Here is a 16323-nt window from a genome sequence, read left to right on the forward strand (position 1 = left end):
CTGGAAGGGTGGCATCTATGGCAATGTCGGCATTGTGGACCTTTCCTATGGCATGCTGCACTGGACTCACCTTTCATAGGGGGATTTGCCTCCCTTCTCAGAAGACTTTCTCGCCTCACTTTCTAGCATGAAAAGCAAGCTAAACAGGAGACATTGATAGTTGCCAGACAGCAGTCACAGTCTATGCTTGTCCCTCTCCCTGCCCAGGAGACATCAGGGTCCAGGGCAACATGCCAAAGGAGAGGTCTGCAACACTGAGACTGGCATGGATTTCACCCTCCTACAAGGGCCCACAAGGAAGAAGAAGAATGCAGCCTGAATGGGAGGTTTCCTAGTGGGCAGCAGGCTGTGATATGCAGACATGTTCCAACCTGACTGACTGGCCATGCCCATGGGAGGCCAGACTTGGGTTCGGATATACAACCTGTTTTGACTTTGTAGTTGATGTCCACTTCCCACAAAGGAAAATGCCACAGGGGTGTGTGCAGAGTTGTCCTGTGGCAGGTTTCCTATGGTAATTTGTCCCATGCCAAGATGGCTGTGCTGAGGTGGCCATGGTGATATAGCCATGGCAAGATGATGGCACAGAGATAATGCCATGATGTCCAATTTCAAGTGGGAGAGGGATCTAGGAGTCCTAGTGGACAACCATTTAAGTATGAGCCAGCAGTGCTTCAAGTTCCAAAAAAGCCAATGCAGTTCTAGGCTGCATCAACAGAGGAATAGTATCAAGAACACGTGAAGTATTAGTGCTGCTATATACTGCTTTAGTAAGACCACACTTGAAATACTGCATCCAATTTTGCTCACTGTGATATAAAAAATGATATTGAGTCTCTAGAAAGAGAACAGAGAAGAGCAACACAGATGATTAGAGAACTAGAGGCTTACGGGTATGGTGAATGGTTTCAAGAACTGGATATGTCTAGTTTAACAAAGAGAAAGACTAGTGGTGACATGATAGCAGTCTTCCAATATTTGAGAGGTTATCACAAAAAAGGGATCAATCTATTTTCCAAAGCACCTGAGGGCAGGACAAGAAGAAATTGAACCTTACCAAATAGAAATCCAACCTAGAACTAAAAAGAAATTTCCTGATAATGAGAACAATTAATCAGTGGAATGGCTTTGGGTCTTCCAGCACTGGAGAATTTTAAAAAGAGATTGGATAGATATTACCAGAATGATATAGGGTCTCCTACTCGAGCAAGGGGTTGGACTAGAAGACCTCCAAGGTCCCTCCAACTCTGTTATTCTGTTATTTCTTCTCTAAATAGATTTGAGGTGGGCTGGTAAGCTCCACAAATATATATTTTTATTCTCCTGATCCCAGTTTCTGCTCTGGGAACAGTATATACTATGGAATATACTTTGAAGAAATGGAACTGAACTGTATTTAATCTTAAAGATTAATATGGATTTGTTATTCACCCTGAAATCAGGATCTTTATATACAATCTAGTAAATCTATGCCACCTATTTTGCCTTGTCCATAAAATCAAGGCCTCTGAGCATTTGGTTAATACATAGCAGATGAAGCAAGTTCTACTTTTGATAGGACTTTACCTGAACAAAATCCAGCTTCTGCCTGAATGCTAACAGCTGCTTCTGTCTTTTCACTAATTTTAGCTTTCAGCTCCAACCCTGGACAGATCCAAGCACCAAAATGTAAAGCATCTGACTTCATGTGCTCTCCACCGCTTTCTCCATTACAGCACAACCTGCATTTCATTTAAATTTTCTTTTAAAATGTATCCCAAGAGCTCAAGTCTAAATGGAGTAGCAGGGATTTCTTAGATGAAAATCCCTGCCTCACTGATGTGGCATGTGCCTGCCAAAATTCTATTTTCCTTGAGCTGCCATGAAATATGCCCTCCCTTCTGTGCCAAAAGGCCTTCCATCTAGAAATATTCACAATGCGGTGTTCCAAATGGCTATATAGAATACTTAACACTGTGTTATAGCACGTATTGCCAAATAATTTGTGTGGAAGTGAGGGTTATTTCATGTTGGCATTACAACTACATAGTGGAAAATGGTGCCCAGTTAAACAAACTATCAGATCTAAATTGCAAAATCTAGATTTTTCTAGTCAAAGTTCATTCACAAATGCATGCTTGAAGAAATTGATCCTTATGAATTCCAGGGCAAACAGATCTGATTCCAAACTTACACATGGATCAGAATGTAATTTTCCAGTGAATTTCAGGGATTTCTCTTAGTGTCTGAACATGATTATGTACTCCCCAGTTCAAAAGTTGCTTTACTAAACTTTATTTTATGTAACCCAGCCTGCAAGCCAATGGTTTCTTAAATTTCCCCTGAAGTCAGTCACAGGACTATAGCTTTTTAGAGAGAAATAAATTCAGATTGCCTCTTCTGACCACTTCCTCACCCAGTTGCTGGACAGGCTATTTCCAAGGCTGGGATATCTTGACCTTGAAAAACCCTCAAGAGGGTGGATAGGTTAAAATTAAGTTACTTCTGGATCTCTAACTCTCACCCCATTTTTTTAAAAAAATACATTAGATGAAAAGATGTATATCTTTACTTATATATTATAGTTATTGGTTGATTATTCACTGAATCAGTGAACCCAGAAATCAGTATGATTCCATTCCAATAATTGTACCAAGAAAGACTTGGCGTTTCTATGGAAAGCTTTACCCAAATTATTCGAATACTTCATATGCACCAGCTCAGTGATTCTGGATCCCCCCTGCCCTATAATCAGAGGTGGGTTGCTGCCATTAGTGGAATTCAGACCTGGGTTGCAGAACCGGCAGCGACCCAGGCCTTACACGCCCCCAAACCGGTTCCCTCGCCACCACTGATATTGCCACCATGTTGGATTTTAGTGACTGCACACGTGCAGTTCACTGTAAATTGTTCTGTGCATGTGTGCAGAAAAATTTCCATTGAACAGTGCACACGCGAGCAAAGAGAGTAGCAACCCACTCGTGCCTATAACGTGTACTATGAAACCATGTTGAAACATATAATATGAGATCAGAATTAAAACTGAGATTTGTGCTCCGAGCTTTACAGTTAGATTTCATACTAAATTTAATTGGACTTTAATTTCAGTGCACAATAGATTTAATCAGGTGCATTTATGAAAACTTATTTGTGGAAAGGCTTTGCACCAAGTATAAATCAGCAAGGTGGGATTGCCTGAGCCATGGATGCAGAGAGCCATTTCTCTGAAACACATGGTGAATTCTTGGTAGCATCCTCAGGAGGATAATAGTCAAAAAATGTCACCAATTCTTACCCTCACTGTGGAGTAAGAGCACCATCTGTTGACAAATATAAAAAGGGTTGCTTTAGAAAGTAAAGGGTTGCTGAGTTGTACACTCCCTGCTAGCCATAAACTAAAGATGCTAAATAGTAACACTACTATTACTAGTAGTAATAATACTGGGACACCAAACTTAACTTCATGTTAAAGCAGAACAAAATTAAAGAATCATACAAAGCAACTCAAAGGAAAATATTTTGTCTTGTTGGCTCTACTGAATCCTTTTGCCTGCCATCAGGAGAACACGTTGACAGCAATGAAACAAATTGCAGTGTATTAACACAGGTGCTCATGCATAGTAAAAATGATATATAAAGAGAACAATTGTTGTAGAGAGTTTGGAGGATGTTTGTACACAATTTATACATACAGTTTGATTTTAGAGTCCCAAATGACTACTTTGACTTATACAATAGTATCAATCTATACTGAAGCTTTAAAAAGTTTAGGAAAGATAATTGCAGGTGTAATTCAAATATAGTATCTTCACTTAAGTTGCTTCTAGCATTTTCAAAGAAAAACAGTATGTAACATCGGCTGGCTATCTCTTCCTATCCCTTGCTAATGATATCCTTGAACGAACCATTCCATATTCACAGTTCTCTTATGAGATGTTCTTCTTCTATGCGACCAATAGAGAATCACATTTCTTCTGATTCTGCAAGACTTCCCTGAAATGGCTCATATTACTATTTGCTCTACTGCTGTGCTGGGCCAGGAGAAAAATGACCTGCAGCCTGCTCAGTTGAAAGCTGGGAAGCTAGTGGGTCTGTTTTCCTCTGACAATGACCCCCAAAATTCCAGGATAAATGAGTTCTCGCAGCATTTCCTAGCCACCAGAACCCTGGATTAAAAGCCATGCTGTGATTCCCAGAGTGCCATTTGATAACGTCTGAAGCGGATGTTGATCAATGGGACTGATTATCATCCAATACCCTATGGATCACTAGACAGGTGAGATGAGAGAAGAAACAGCCAGAGGAAAGTTTCATGATCCTATTGCAATTGCCAGCTGTTTCTCCTCCTCTATGATATGTTTCAGATACAGATGATGAAAATGCTGTCATTATCCTAGCCCTGGCAGGCAAAACTTCAGTTGCCAGAGCCACAGACTAAGACAGCCAGCTTCAATGACCATAACAGGCTATGCCTGGCAGCCTTGTGGGAGAATGGTGTCTCTTTTTTTGATTCTCATAGCACAAAGCACAGTTTAGATTCTTTTGATTCCTCTGGAGTCTACTTAGAGAACAAAGCTTTTGGCAAGTTTGTGACAACTTGGGCTCTGCATCTGACACTTATTATCCCAGAGGTGGCCATTAAATCTGGAGTTCTCAGAATCATGAAACATGGGTTATGACATTGTGCCCCAAAGCAGCATGCCTTACAACATCATTATGCATATTCAAAAGGAACAGAAATTTACATAGGGACCTCAAAATGTAATTGTTTAACAACAACCTCCTCCCCGTGGACTGCAATGTTCTTCTCTCCAGTCAAGCTCCTTTGTAACCATGTCTCTCCCTGCATTTCATTCCCAAGCCCTTTTGTACCTGTCACTTCTCCCTGCAATCCGTGCTTCATCATTCATTCTGTCTAGTGGCTCGGTCCTGGTGTATGTCAGTATATGTATATTATCAACATTTCTCAAGGATTCTAACAATATAGAAGAGAAAAAGCAAAGTTCTCTTGTTTCCTGTGAAAAGAGGGAGAGTTGACCTAATTCTCTTTAAAAGTATTCAAAAGTTTACCAAAAGTTGTAGCAGCTCTGCTTTTCCTCACTGTGGAATGAGGAATGTTGAGTTGGGTTTTTGTGGCGTATTTGTTAATTTCCCTGTTTTTGTCAGTGTTAACCCCTCCTCCTTTCCCCCAGATTAAGAGAGCCTGGTGCTTAACAATAATCAGTTAGTAATCTTATTCTATTGATCTTTTCCAGTTGTACAAGCATGGATGAAATGTGCATCACCAGATAGGGAAGGAGTACACATGCTTGGAAAAGTGACACTTCTACTTTTAATCCTTTGTTTTTCTTGAGGGTTGATTCTTTATAAGGCCTTTTTTCATTTAACAAATCAAAGAAGCAGCTCCATCTAAGGCTGCTATGGCTTTGCACCTTCCCAAAAACTGAACAAGTAACAGTTAACTGCATACTTCACTTTCTTTAACAATAGGAAACATTTTACCATTGGATCAATTTCATTGCCTGTTTTGCAGCTCAGTTCCCAATCTGTCTGGGTATAATGGTTTAATCCAGACAGAAAATGATGTGATAAGGATTGGGATTCTTTATTATAAAAATGTTGCCAGGTGATGTCATTCCTTCCAAAAGAACCTGTGGAGAGCTCATACTACTATCACCATCCTAGACACTCTTGTTCCTAAAAGTTAGAGCCCAAAGTTAGAATAATTGAATTTTTAAAAGGGAAAGGTAAACATGACTTGGATTTCAATCCTGCTAATAATATCTGTAGAGTTGGAGTAAGAAAAAGGTCCTTCTTTTATATTTCTATTGAATGAAAAAGACAGCTTTGTTAAGAATATTAAAATTCAACTTTCTGGCAAATAGGAAGTTGACTATTAGAAAAGTTTTGATAAGTGCATGATAATCATGGAATGATGATGATAAATAACAACAACAACAACAACGTTTTAAAAACTAGGTTCATAGAAGTGTGCAGGATTGGGTCCAACAGTCTTCTATTCAGAAGACTGTTGGATAGGCATAGATGAGAATAGAACATTTTACCATTATCTCTTCCCTACCATCCTTCCATACATATTGACCTGGAATATTTGATAAAGGCTTTCCATCTTATTTGGCATTGCTGTTAAGATGCTCTTGCAAAGCAGTTTATTAGGATTTAAATGGAAAAAATATTTTACTGTATCCCAGTGATTTGGGTATAAGCCATACTGAATGCAGTGGAATTTATTTCAGATTAAAAACATAAGAGATTGCCCATTATCTTGATTATTTATATTATCCTTAATTTTGTCTAAATTTGTAAATACTTATTCTCTTATCTACTTACTTCTCTAAGGTCTACAAAGGATATTTCCAAACCACATTCTTTTTTTTTATTATTGTTGCTTTGTTTTATAATTGGATGGGAATTATTAAGTAGATAGGAATTACCCTTTAGGACTAACTTTTTTATTCGATGCCAATATCCAAGTTATTATTCTTCCTAAAAAAATTATAAACACTTATTCTAGTATTGTAGTTTTATAGCATTGCTGAATATATTTTAAGAAGAAAACTCTGCTTCTGCAAAGGAAAAAAAAACAAAAAAAAATGCAAAAAAAAAAAAGGAATACCCCCTTTACTTGGATTTCCTCCTAGTTCAAACCATGGATCACATCTCATTAAAAGAACGTGAAGCTCTTTGCGATGGAGGTGCTTGTCTGGAAACTCTTTTCAAAGAAAACTGCTGGGACTTTTTCTTATGGATGAAAAAAATGAGACTGTTTTATAAAAACCAGAAAGGAGAGAATGCCTTGCTGGTGAGCAATTGTTTTATTTTAAATGCTATATTAAAAAAACCTATTTCTCTCTTTTCTCTTGCATCATTGGGGATATATTTCAATGGACATCTTGAAGTAGGTTTTTCAACATTCTGATTTCAGGGGCATTTGGTTTTGATAAAGTGTGCGCGTGTATATATGTGTTGAAGCAGTTCACTTATTTGGCAAGCATACAGAATCTGGTAATTGTGATCTCTCTCCCCTCCCACCCCTTTCATTGTTGCCAACAATAAAGAAAGGTTTCAACCTTCTTTCAGCTGCATCAGTTTTGGAAATTTGGAACTAGAATAGTGAAAAGAGGTGGAGGGGAAAAAAAGAGGGAAAGTCCTTACATCTGCTATCCTCCCTACTGTAAATTACAGCCCTGCTTTTTAAATTTCCGTTTCCAGCACAATGTTATTCATTCTATCCCAAAATAAACAGGGGTCTTAGAGATCGAACAGCTTGTGAGGACAAACTATCGTCTTTTTACAATCCTTACCTGTCAAAAGCCCGATTAAACACATATATCTTGATGATGGCAAATATCAAACGTTATTGTGGCTAACCAGAAGCTTTGCTGCCTTGTGGGACAATGTCAGGCCTTGAGCCAGATCTTTGGATAACTCAGAAGTAGGGATTTCCCCCCCCCCTTGTATTTTCTTTCAAGTATTGACTTCATAGTGCAATAAGTGTTTGGAACCTTCTGACTTGCAGTTGTAGAACTGTGTGTTCTCTTGGAGATTAGGATCTTGCCATGTATTCCTGAAATTTAGGACTCAGGTTTAATGACCGTAAGAAACTGATGAGATGCACAAAAATCCACCTTTCTAATAAAGAAATGAAAATTCCTATTTAGATAAGTACTGTATAATTAATACATGGACAGGAGTAGTGAGTCCTATTCTAATCTCATGGTGTTGAACAAACCTTTTGTGCATGGGAGTCCATTTTAGAATAATCTGTACAGTATATTGACTATGAGATATTTATGTTGATATAATTAATAATTTACAGTATATTGTATCAATATATTTTTATTATATTGTCTATTTTATCACTGATACAGATAGACTTTTCAGATGATCCACTCATGCTCAGATATCAGAGATAAATCAACAAGAATGATTTTTTTCACTGAATCCATATATTTTCTGAGTATAATTGAATTGTCTTTTCTCAGATTTTCTTTTATAAGGTGGACTAGCCAAGAATGAGTACTGTGTATCCTTGGAGCTGGGAGAGTTGAAGAACAGTTCCATGAGCTAGCTTGAAAATAATAGTTTTTCATGTCTGTCTCTCATCTCAACTAAATTTGGAGCTCAATATCCCTGATTAGGAGAATGCTAAGTAGAAAGTTCTCCATTTATGGTTTATTCAAAAGAGATAATCAGAATAAAATTATAAACAAAATCTGTATTTACTTAGTACTGGCAATAAAAACTGGAAAACTGCAATTCCTTCATTTTCAGAAAAGTTCAGAGCAGGAGGTTTCGTTCAATACTTTCTTGAGATAACATCTAGAATCTGATGCCACCAAGTTGGTTGCTGCTCAGCACTTCACTCAGGGGTGGGATTCAGCCGATTCGGACCGGCTTGGGTGAACTGACAATCTGACTCCTCTGACAATCAGCCGGTTCACTCCGATGATCAGATGGGCTTGCCCCCCATGCTTTACTTACCTATATCCTCTCAGCTGATTTGCCATGCCTCACCTGTGTTACTCCCCAGAAGTAACAGGGAAGGTAAGTTTTGTTAAAACTGCCTATACACAACTGAAGCACATGATCACTGAACCGGTTGTTAAACTGGCAGGATCCCACCACTGACTTCACCTACATTCATATGAGTAGTTAGGAGACTGGTGAGCTTTCAACCTTATTCACACACACTGCTCTTTTACTTCCTCTTACATCCCAGCTGACTTTTCCAATGATTATAATTCTAGCATTAAAGATACAGGACACTTCCATGATGGATCTTTGAGTTATTCATCTCCACACCTAGATTACCTTTACTTGCTTTCTGGGATGATTTATTTGCACCTCAATGATGATATGTATTTCCCTTACTGCACACTTGAGAGCTGAAATGCATTTTGGCAGACTGGTTCCCTATTGTCCTGGGACTTAGATTCATTTTCCCTTCTCAATAGAGATCCAAAGTCATAGCAGCTCAATGAGATGCTGTTATTTCAGGTTTTAAAAAGGGACAATGACTTAGAGGTTTTGCAGTTGCGCTCCCCAGTTATTCTTCCAGTTTCTGATAACTCACCAGCTAAACATACAACGTATGCATAGGAAAAGGAGGCAAACTATATGGCTTTCTGTTTCCTTTTTATAGCCTTTGGTCAGCTAGAGGGAACATGGCCCCATGGTGGTCTTGACATATTGAGGGTCTGTGGCAGTAAAGACAAAATAGCTCAGCTTCAAAATCCTTCAGAAAAACTGGGGGATGGAAATAGAATGAATATTTCCATAGTGTTGTCTCTTGCTTTAACTACTAAAAACCAATGGATCTAAATGGGACAGTGATTACCAATGTAGCATTTTTGCTGGTAAAGCCTTGCTGGAAATCCCTGGACATTACTAGTGTATTTCAATTTATTGCACCCAATTCAAAGTATGCCAAGAAACAAAGAGAACTTTCCTTTCCACATGGGAAAGGTTGATGTAACTTCCTTCATAAATCTATATTTATTTCAAGGAGATGGAAAGAAGAAAATTGCTGTTTAATTTTTTTTTTTTTTGGTTACACAGAAAAGTGCTGACTTTCTAAAGTCAATTTGTTGATATTTCTTGGTTGCATATAAGAAGCCAGATTCCTAGTTGTCCTTTCAGACTTCTGTTTATATGAGTAAACCTTGCTCCTCTATAAGGTTGGAATATGTGATAATGACTACTTTGACGAAAAACCAGCCAGATCCTCCTTTTTATCCTGACCTATCAGTAAGCAACTATGGGAGCAAAGCTCAAGTCAATTTGACATGCAGTAAATTTAAAATGAATCTAAGGAAATAGTTCAGTTTGAAACATATAATCTACCTCAGAAATCCCCTCCCACAGTATATAACTGAGGCAAAGAACGTAGAGTGTTCAGAGAGATATTTTTAAAGTGTTATATGCATGAATTGGAAGCAACAACTGGCAGGCTCATAGGACAATACTTGCATTATAAATAGATTTACAAAAGCAATTTCTGATTTTGAGTCCCTTACTATAGTTTGTATTGGACATTAACTATCAATCTGACAGATACACGAAACGAAGGCTTTTAGTGGGATTTTCTTTCTATGCCCAGTGTCTTCTTTCCTTGCTTCTAAAACAAGACAAGAAGACTAGTACTAATATTCTCATGTGATTTTTTTTTTGTTTTCCTTTCTTCGTTTTGTTCTAATTGCATTATTATATTCTTCTGTTTGGAATTGTTTATTTTTAAATGCAAAGTACCACTAGATGAAAGGATGAAGAGCATTGATAAATAATTCTTGGTGGAATCACTTGTGGAAAGCATCTCCTTTTCTTATCTCATCCCCTTGTCTTCAGATCACTTTCCTCTTTAGTTTCCTTAGATTCAGTTTTCAATGAATGAATAAACAGGGCTTTAATCCAAAGGGAGGGTTATTCAGCTTCTTTCGCCAGCATCTTTATAAATAAATATTTCCAAAATAGACTGCAAGAGAGTTTAGACATGGAAGGAATTGTGATTTCCATGTGGAATAAATGGGAGCTACCTCTTCCTCTTCCAGGTCTAATTTGTGAAATCATAAATGACTGTGGTCTGCAGTGAAGCCTATCTGGCACTAAAAAACATACATATCCTTTTTCCAAAAGTGGAACCCATCTTTTGCCCTTCTTGCATGCTGGTGAATGTTAGCCCCAAGTTTTCCTTGCTAAATTTACCAAGTGGAACAGATGCTTTTTTCTACCTTAGGATATCAATACAGCAGTCAGTGTACATCCTCATGGCTGTGGAGAATTTAAAAAAAACATTTGCCAGACTTACCTGTATTTTACACAGCAGAAAGCTGGCACTAAAACTTAGTTATGGCGATCATTTAGATTGCATAATACTTTCCCAAAAGTATGTAAATCATGGCATTCAGTCAATCAATAAAAGAAAAAAAAGAAACCTCACATATTTTTAAAATGGTGATTTGTCTTGTCTCGACTTACGTTATGAATTCCTAATTGAGGTTGTTAAATCTTAGCAATAACCATAGCAAAGAAATTAGGATAGATGGTGATTCCAGATGGCTTTGTTCAGCATAAAGTTACCACAGATCTGGCCAAGCACAGTTAAGTAAGCTTTGGAGCCAAGTCTGCCTGCTTCTGTGAAACTCTTCCTCTGATTATCAGGGTCATTTTGGATCATATGCAGTTAGGATCTTACCTGGTGAACACAGTACCAAAAGCAAAGGATGCTTAGGATAGGTGGTAGAGAAATAGGCTGGGAGGAGAGTATCTCTCCACTGATGACAAGAGCTTTCCCAGTTGAGATAGTATCTGCTCCAGGAGCTCTGCAAGCATAAATTCATTGCTGTCAACAGTGACAAATGAATTAAGATAGAGATGAAAGCATTTGAAATGGTACATATCAGCAAAACTTTTTATCTGTCAATTTTCTACTTTGTACAGTGTGAATTGCTCTTTGTACTGAACTATGATGGTATCAAAAACATAGAGGTTTTCTTTTTATTTCACTTAAACAGAAAACCTCTAGGAATAACAACCACCCAAATACATTTTAATGCTTCTATCTGATCTGTTCTTAAAAAAAATTATGTAGAACTTTTTCAGGTAAGTAGTAATATCTCTACCTAAACTTACACCAACACACAGAAAGACTATTATCTATTATTTCAAAAAAAGAAAAGCTGGGGCAAAAACCACTTATGGTGTACTATTACAGAACTCAACTCTAAATATATTACTTCAAGTAACCATGATCCAAACGCTGAAGGATGACTGAATGATTGATTAAAGGTGGATTATGTGGAATCTGTCAGAGACGAAGCAGTAGCCTTCCAGATATTGCTGAAGCACAAAGCCCATCAACCAATATTAGGACATATCAAAAAAGGAAGAATAAGAGGAAGAAAAGTACAGTTCAACTTCCAGAGGGCTACATGTTGCCAAACCCAATTATAAATCGATAGTTGGTTCAGTTCATTTATTTTACTCTTTTCTGAATTAAGGGGCAGGTATATGTTATAATTTAGTGTAGACGTGTCCAACCCACAGCCTGTATGCCACAGGTGGCCCTAGACAACTAGTAAAGCAGTCCCACAAGAAAATAAAGGAAGTATGTTATTTATATACATTAGCTATATCCTATATTTTATATGTGGTCCAAGACAATTCTGCTTCACTCAATAAGGCCCAGGCAAGCCAAAAAGTTGCACAATTGTGACTTACTGGCACAGTCATGACTTACAGGCAACTGGCAACATTTGTAGTTCAGTCATTTTTTGATATTTTGCTGTGGTCTGCTAGAAAACAGGTGGTGAAAAGAGAGAAATCCACAGTCCCGAAAGAGAAGGAAAAATGATTGGGCAAAAATGAGCTGGAGCTGACTAAGGGTGAGTACAGTTGGCCACAATATGGCTCACTTTGGGTTGCATTGGCAACTGAGAAAAAAAACCTAAGACATGGCCTTTAACCCAGAAAAAAAACCATGAAGAATCAGAATGAATGAAGAATCTCATTAGGTTCCTTGCTAATGAGAAAATATATTGAACAACTTTGTACAATGGAAGGGAGGAAGGGCTTTGGAAGGGGTTTGTGGTGGCAATGAGCATAAATGTGTGGTTGTATCACAACTGTCGCATTAACAACAGAGGAGAGGAAACTATTTGTATTTCATACCAATATGCTTCTTGAATTGACAACTCAGTAGAAACTGTTTTCATTATATACATAATCTACACATATGCCCCCATCACTTGTATAGTTTAACAATCAATAAATTTTAAAAACTCACCACAATTATGTATGTATGTATGTATGTATGTATGTATGTATGTATGTATGTATGTTTGTTTACTAAACTACTTAACTGCCCATCTTCCTCACAGAGGAGCTCTGGGCAGTCTACAATTTAATCAATACAATAAAACCAAATAATTTAAGATTAAAATTTTTAAATGTAAAACATCACAATGGAAAGATGTATGGAGGGGGTGCTTATGGGACCAACTAATGCAATGGCTATGTGTGCCCTGGTATTCCTATACAAGGCTACATAGCCAGGTTTTGACCCCTTTGTGGAAGGTCAGAAGACTGGGGGCTTTTCTCACCTCTGGGAGCAAGATGTTCCACAAAGCAGGGACATTGGCAGAAAAAGTCCTCTTCCCTGACCACCACCACCCAGTTAGAATTCTCCAATTGATGGGGTCTGTAGCATGCCTTCCCTGCCTGAATGAGTGGGATGGGCTGATGTGATGGGGTGAGGTCAATTCTGTAGGTAACCTGCTAAATTAACTGCAAGACTTTCCAGAGAGAATGGACTGGCTTTAGTTATTTATGCTCTAGATAACCAGGCTAGAGGACTATAATCGTATCCAAAGAATGAAGTTTCCTTTTAACATAAAATAGTAGCATCAGATGATGTCACAGTCTGGCATTAGGAGAAGAATTTCTACACAGTGTTGAAATAGGTTAGAAATCAACCCAGTCTAAGGAAGGTTTCTGTGGTGTAGTAGTTAAGGTGCAGAACTAGAGAGTGGGAGCCTATGAGTTTTCATCCTCCCTTAGACACAGAAGCTGATTGGGTGATTCTGGTTTCCCCTTAGTCTAACATACCTCACAAGGTTTTTATTGCAAAGGATGTAGGAGAAGGAAGCAATAGGTATGGCATCTTGGTTATAAAACCAAGATGCCATACCTATTTATTTTGGTTACAAAATAAAAAAGGGATATAAATCTAATAAACAAACATGGGAACCTTTTCCTGAAAAATCATGCAACGATCTTACATGTATGAAAAAAAGTGATGTTCCCAGAAATACATCCAGTGTGTGCGTAAGATCACTATTTTGTGTTTCACTCATGGGACACGGCAGAAAGCAACAATACCGTGAGCGATGGCAATTATGTTACTGTGGCAATTACACTGCACATTGCAGCTTTGCGCACACCCCATTAAACAATTTCTACGGACATGTCCTCTGTATCCTTGCAATCAAACCAAACATGCAAGGCAACAAATATTTTGAACTCACCTCACATTCACCATGGCAGCTGTGACATTTGAGTCAAGTCTTTACTCAATTTACAAGTGGGTCCTTTTGACTAGATCCTGTCCATGTGCTACTTGAAATGAGCTGGATTGTTTTCTTGGGTTTTTTTGTTTTGTTTTGTCATTTCTATGCTAGAGTCAGTCTTCTGGGATGTTTCATTTTTAACAAAAACATAGATTATATTACTGCCAATTTGGTTTTTAAGGCAATTATGCTTAAATATGCTTGTGCTTTACTTTAATTTTTCCTCTGAATTTTCAGCTATCATCTTCAATCAACAAAAGCATTCCAAAATGATGTTGATAGCAACTGTAACCATGTGATTTTTAAAAAAATTCTAAAGCTAAAATATTATTTTCAGTGCTAACCTTGTACATGTGGTTATGCACATGTACAAACCAGTCAGGTTTGGCAAACATTCAAGGAAACCAGGGAACTCTAATTCTTCAAGGTTTCATAGATAACAAACACAGGATTGGATAGATGGATGTCCTTGCAAATTGCTTTACACTTATTTCTGGGTGAAATTGTTTTCGTTCCATTGATTTATTCTTAATTATATTTAGCCTAGGCTATACCTTTCATTTCAGACCTAGTGGCCCCTCCTGCTAAATTATTCTGGTATGTCAGAGGAGAAGAAAGTCTTATTCTTTTGGGATGACAAACACATGGAAATCTCTACAAATTTAGCTACGTTCTATGTTCTGCACTATTTGAAGGCAGTTTAGGGTCCATAGCCTCTAAATATACATGTATTTCTTGTATACCATTATAAATTATATGACCCTTTAGCATTTATACATTTATATATGTATTATTCAGTTGTCTATGCTATATACGGTATTTTGTGCTTGTGCTTAACATTTTATTCACATTATAATATAATCTATGACAGTGTTTCTCAACCTCAGCAACCTTAAAATGTCTGGACTTCAATTCCCAAAATTTTCCCAGCCAGCATGTGGAATAAGTCATCTATTGACCATTCAAAGTTACAATGGCACTGAAAAAAGTGACTTACAATTGATGTACTTACAATCATCATAGCATCCCCATGATCATGTGATCAGAATTCAGGTGTTTGGCAAGTGCCATATATTTATGAGAGTTACAGCATCCTATGGTCATGTGATTACCATTTGCAACTTTCCCAGTCAATTTCTGAGAAGCAAAGTCAATGGGGGAAGCTGGATTTGCTTAATGACCATGTGATTCAATTAAGCCCAGTGACTCACTTAACAACCATGGCAAAACAGGTTGTAAAACTGGACACAATTCACTTAAGAACCAGTTTGGATTACCTCTGTATCTATGTCTGTCTGTCTGTCGGTCAGTCTGTCTAGCTATCCATCTTCTCTCTGTGTGCATGTGTGTGTGTGTGTGTGTTTGTGTGCATGTGTGTATGCGTGCGCATATGTGTGTGTATCATACTTATGATCAATGCCATATGCAATCAATCAAAGCAAGCAGCCATTGATTTTCCTCTTACTTACATTTTTTTAAATCAGAGTGGTTCTATTTGTGATGCTTCATGTGCAAATGCTTTAAATCAGGATTGAATGTCTTTTTATCTTATATTCTATGAGCCACTGATTCATGGCATGAAGTTAAATCCCTGAACTGGTGCTTCTTGGTGCATATTATGCATGCTATGCTAGATTAGCATTGTGGTTAAAAATAAAAACAGAAGTGTACAGGGCTTTTTATTTTTTTTATTTTTGTTAATCCCCAAGCATAGTTTTCTTCATGAATTTTCATCATAATTAATAATATATACTAAAAATATAATATGCAAGTATAATGAGAAATTTGAAAATTATTTCTTCTTCTTCTCATTCTTGCGCCAGTATTCTCATTTACCAATATCAAATATAAATGAATATTTGAGAGTATCTGATTGGGAACTACCTAGAAGCAGGGCCGGATTTAGATGAAAAGAGGCCCTAGGCTATTCCACTTATGAGGCCCTTTCACCTCCCATTTTTAAGTTTGTAAATTACATGAGAGACAATAAAATACATCATTACTGTGATATATATCAATATATATCAATATATATAGCTGGCCTCCCGACGGAGGGCGGCTCTGCTCTGCGGCAAAGGCAGCGAGGCCAGCCGCCTCCCCTGCTGCGCTCAGCTGCCCGGCTCGGCCCCCTCGCCCTCACCTGCCTGGCCGCTGGTGGGCTCTGCGTCGACGGGGTGTGTTGAGGATTCAGAAAATCCTCCACTTACGACCAGGAGGCCAGCAACAGTCTAGGCTGCACCCTGATTGGCTGAGGCGC

This window comes from Thamnophis sirtalis, unplaced genomic scaffold (assembly GCF_051295495.1).
Source record: "Thamnophis sirtalis isolate CommonGarterSnake01/CBP01778 unplaced genomic scaffold, rThaSir2_p1.2 scaffold_5, whole genome shotgun sequence".
NCBI classification, from domain to species: Eukaryota; Metazoa; Chordata; class Lepidosauria; order Squamata; family Natricidae; genus Thamnophis; species Thamnophis sirtalis.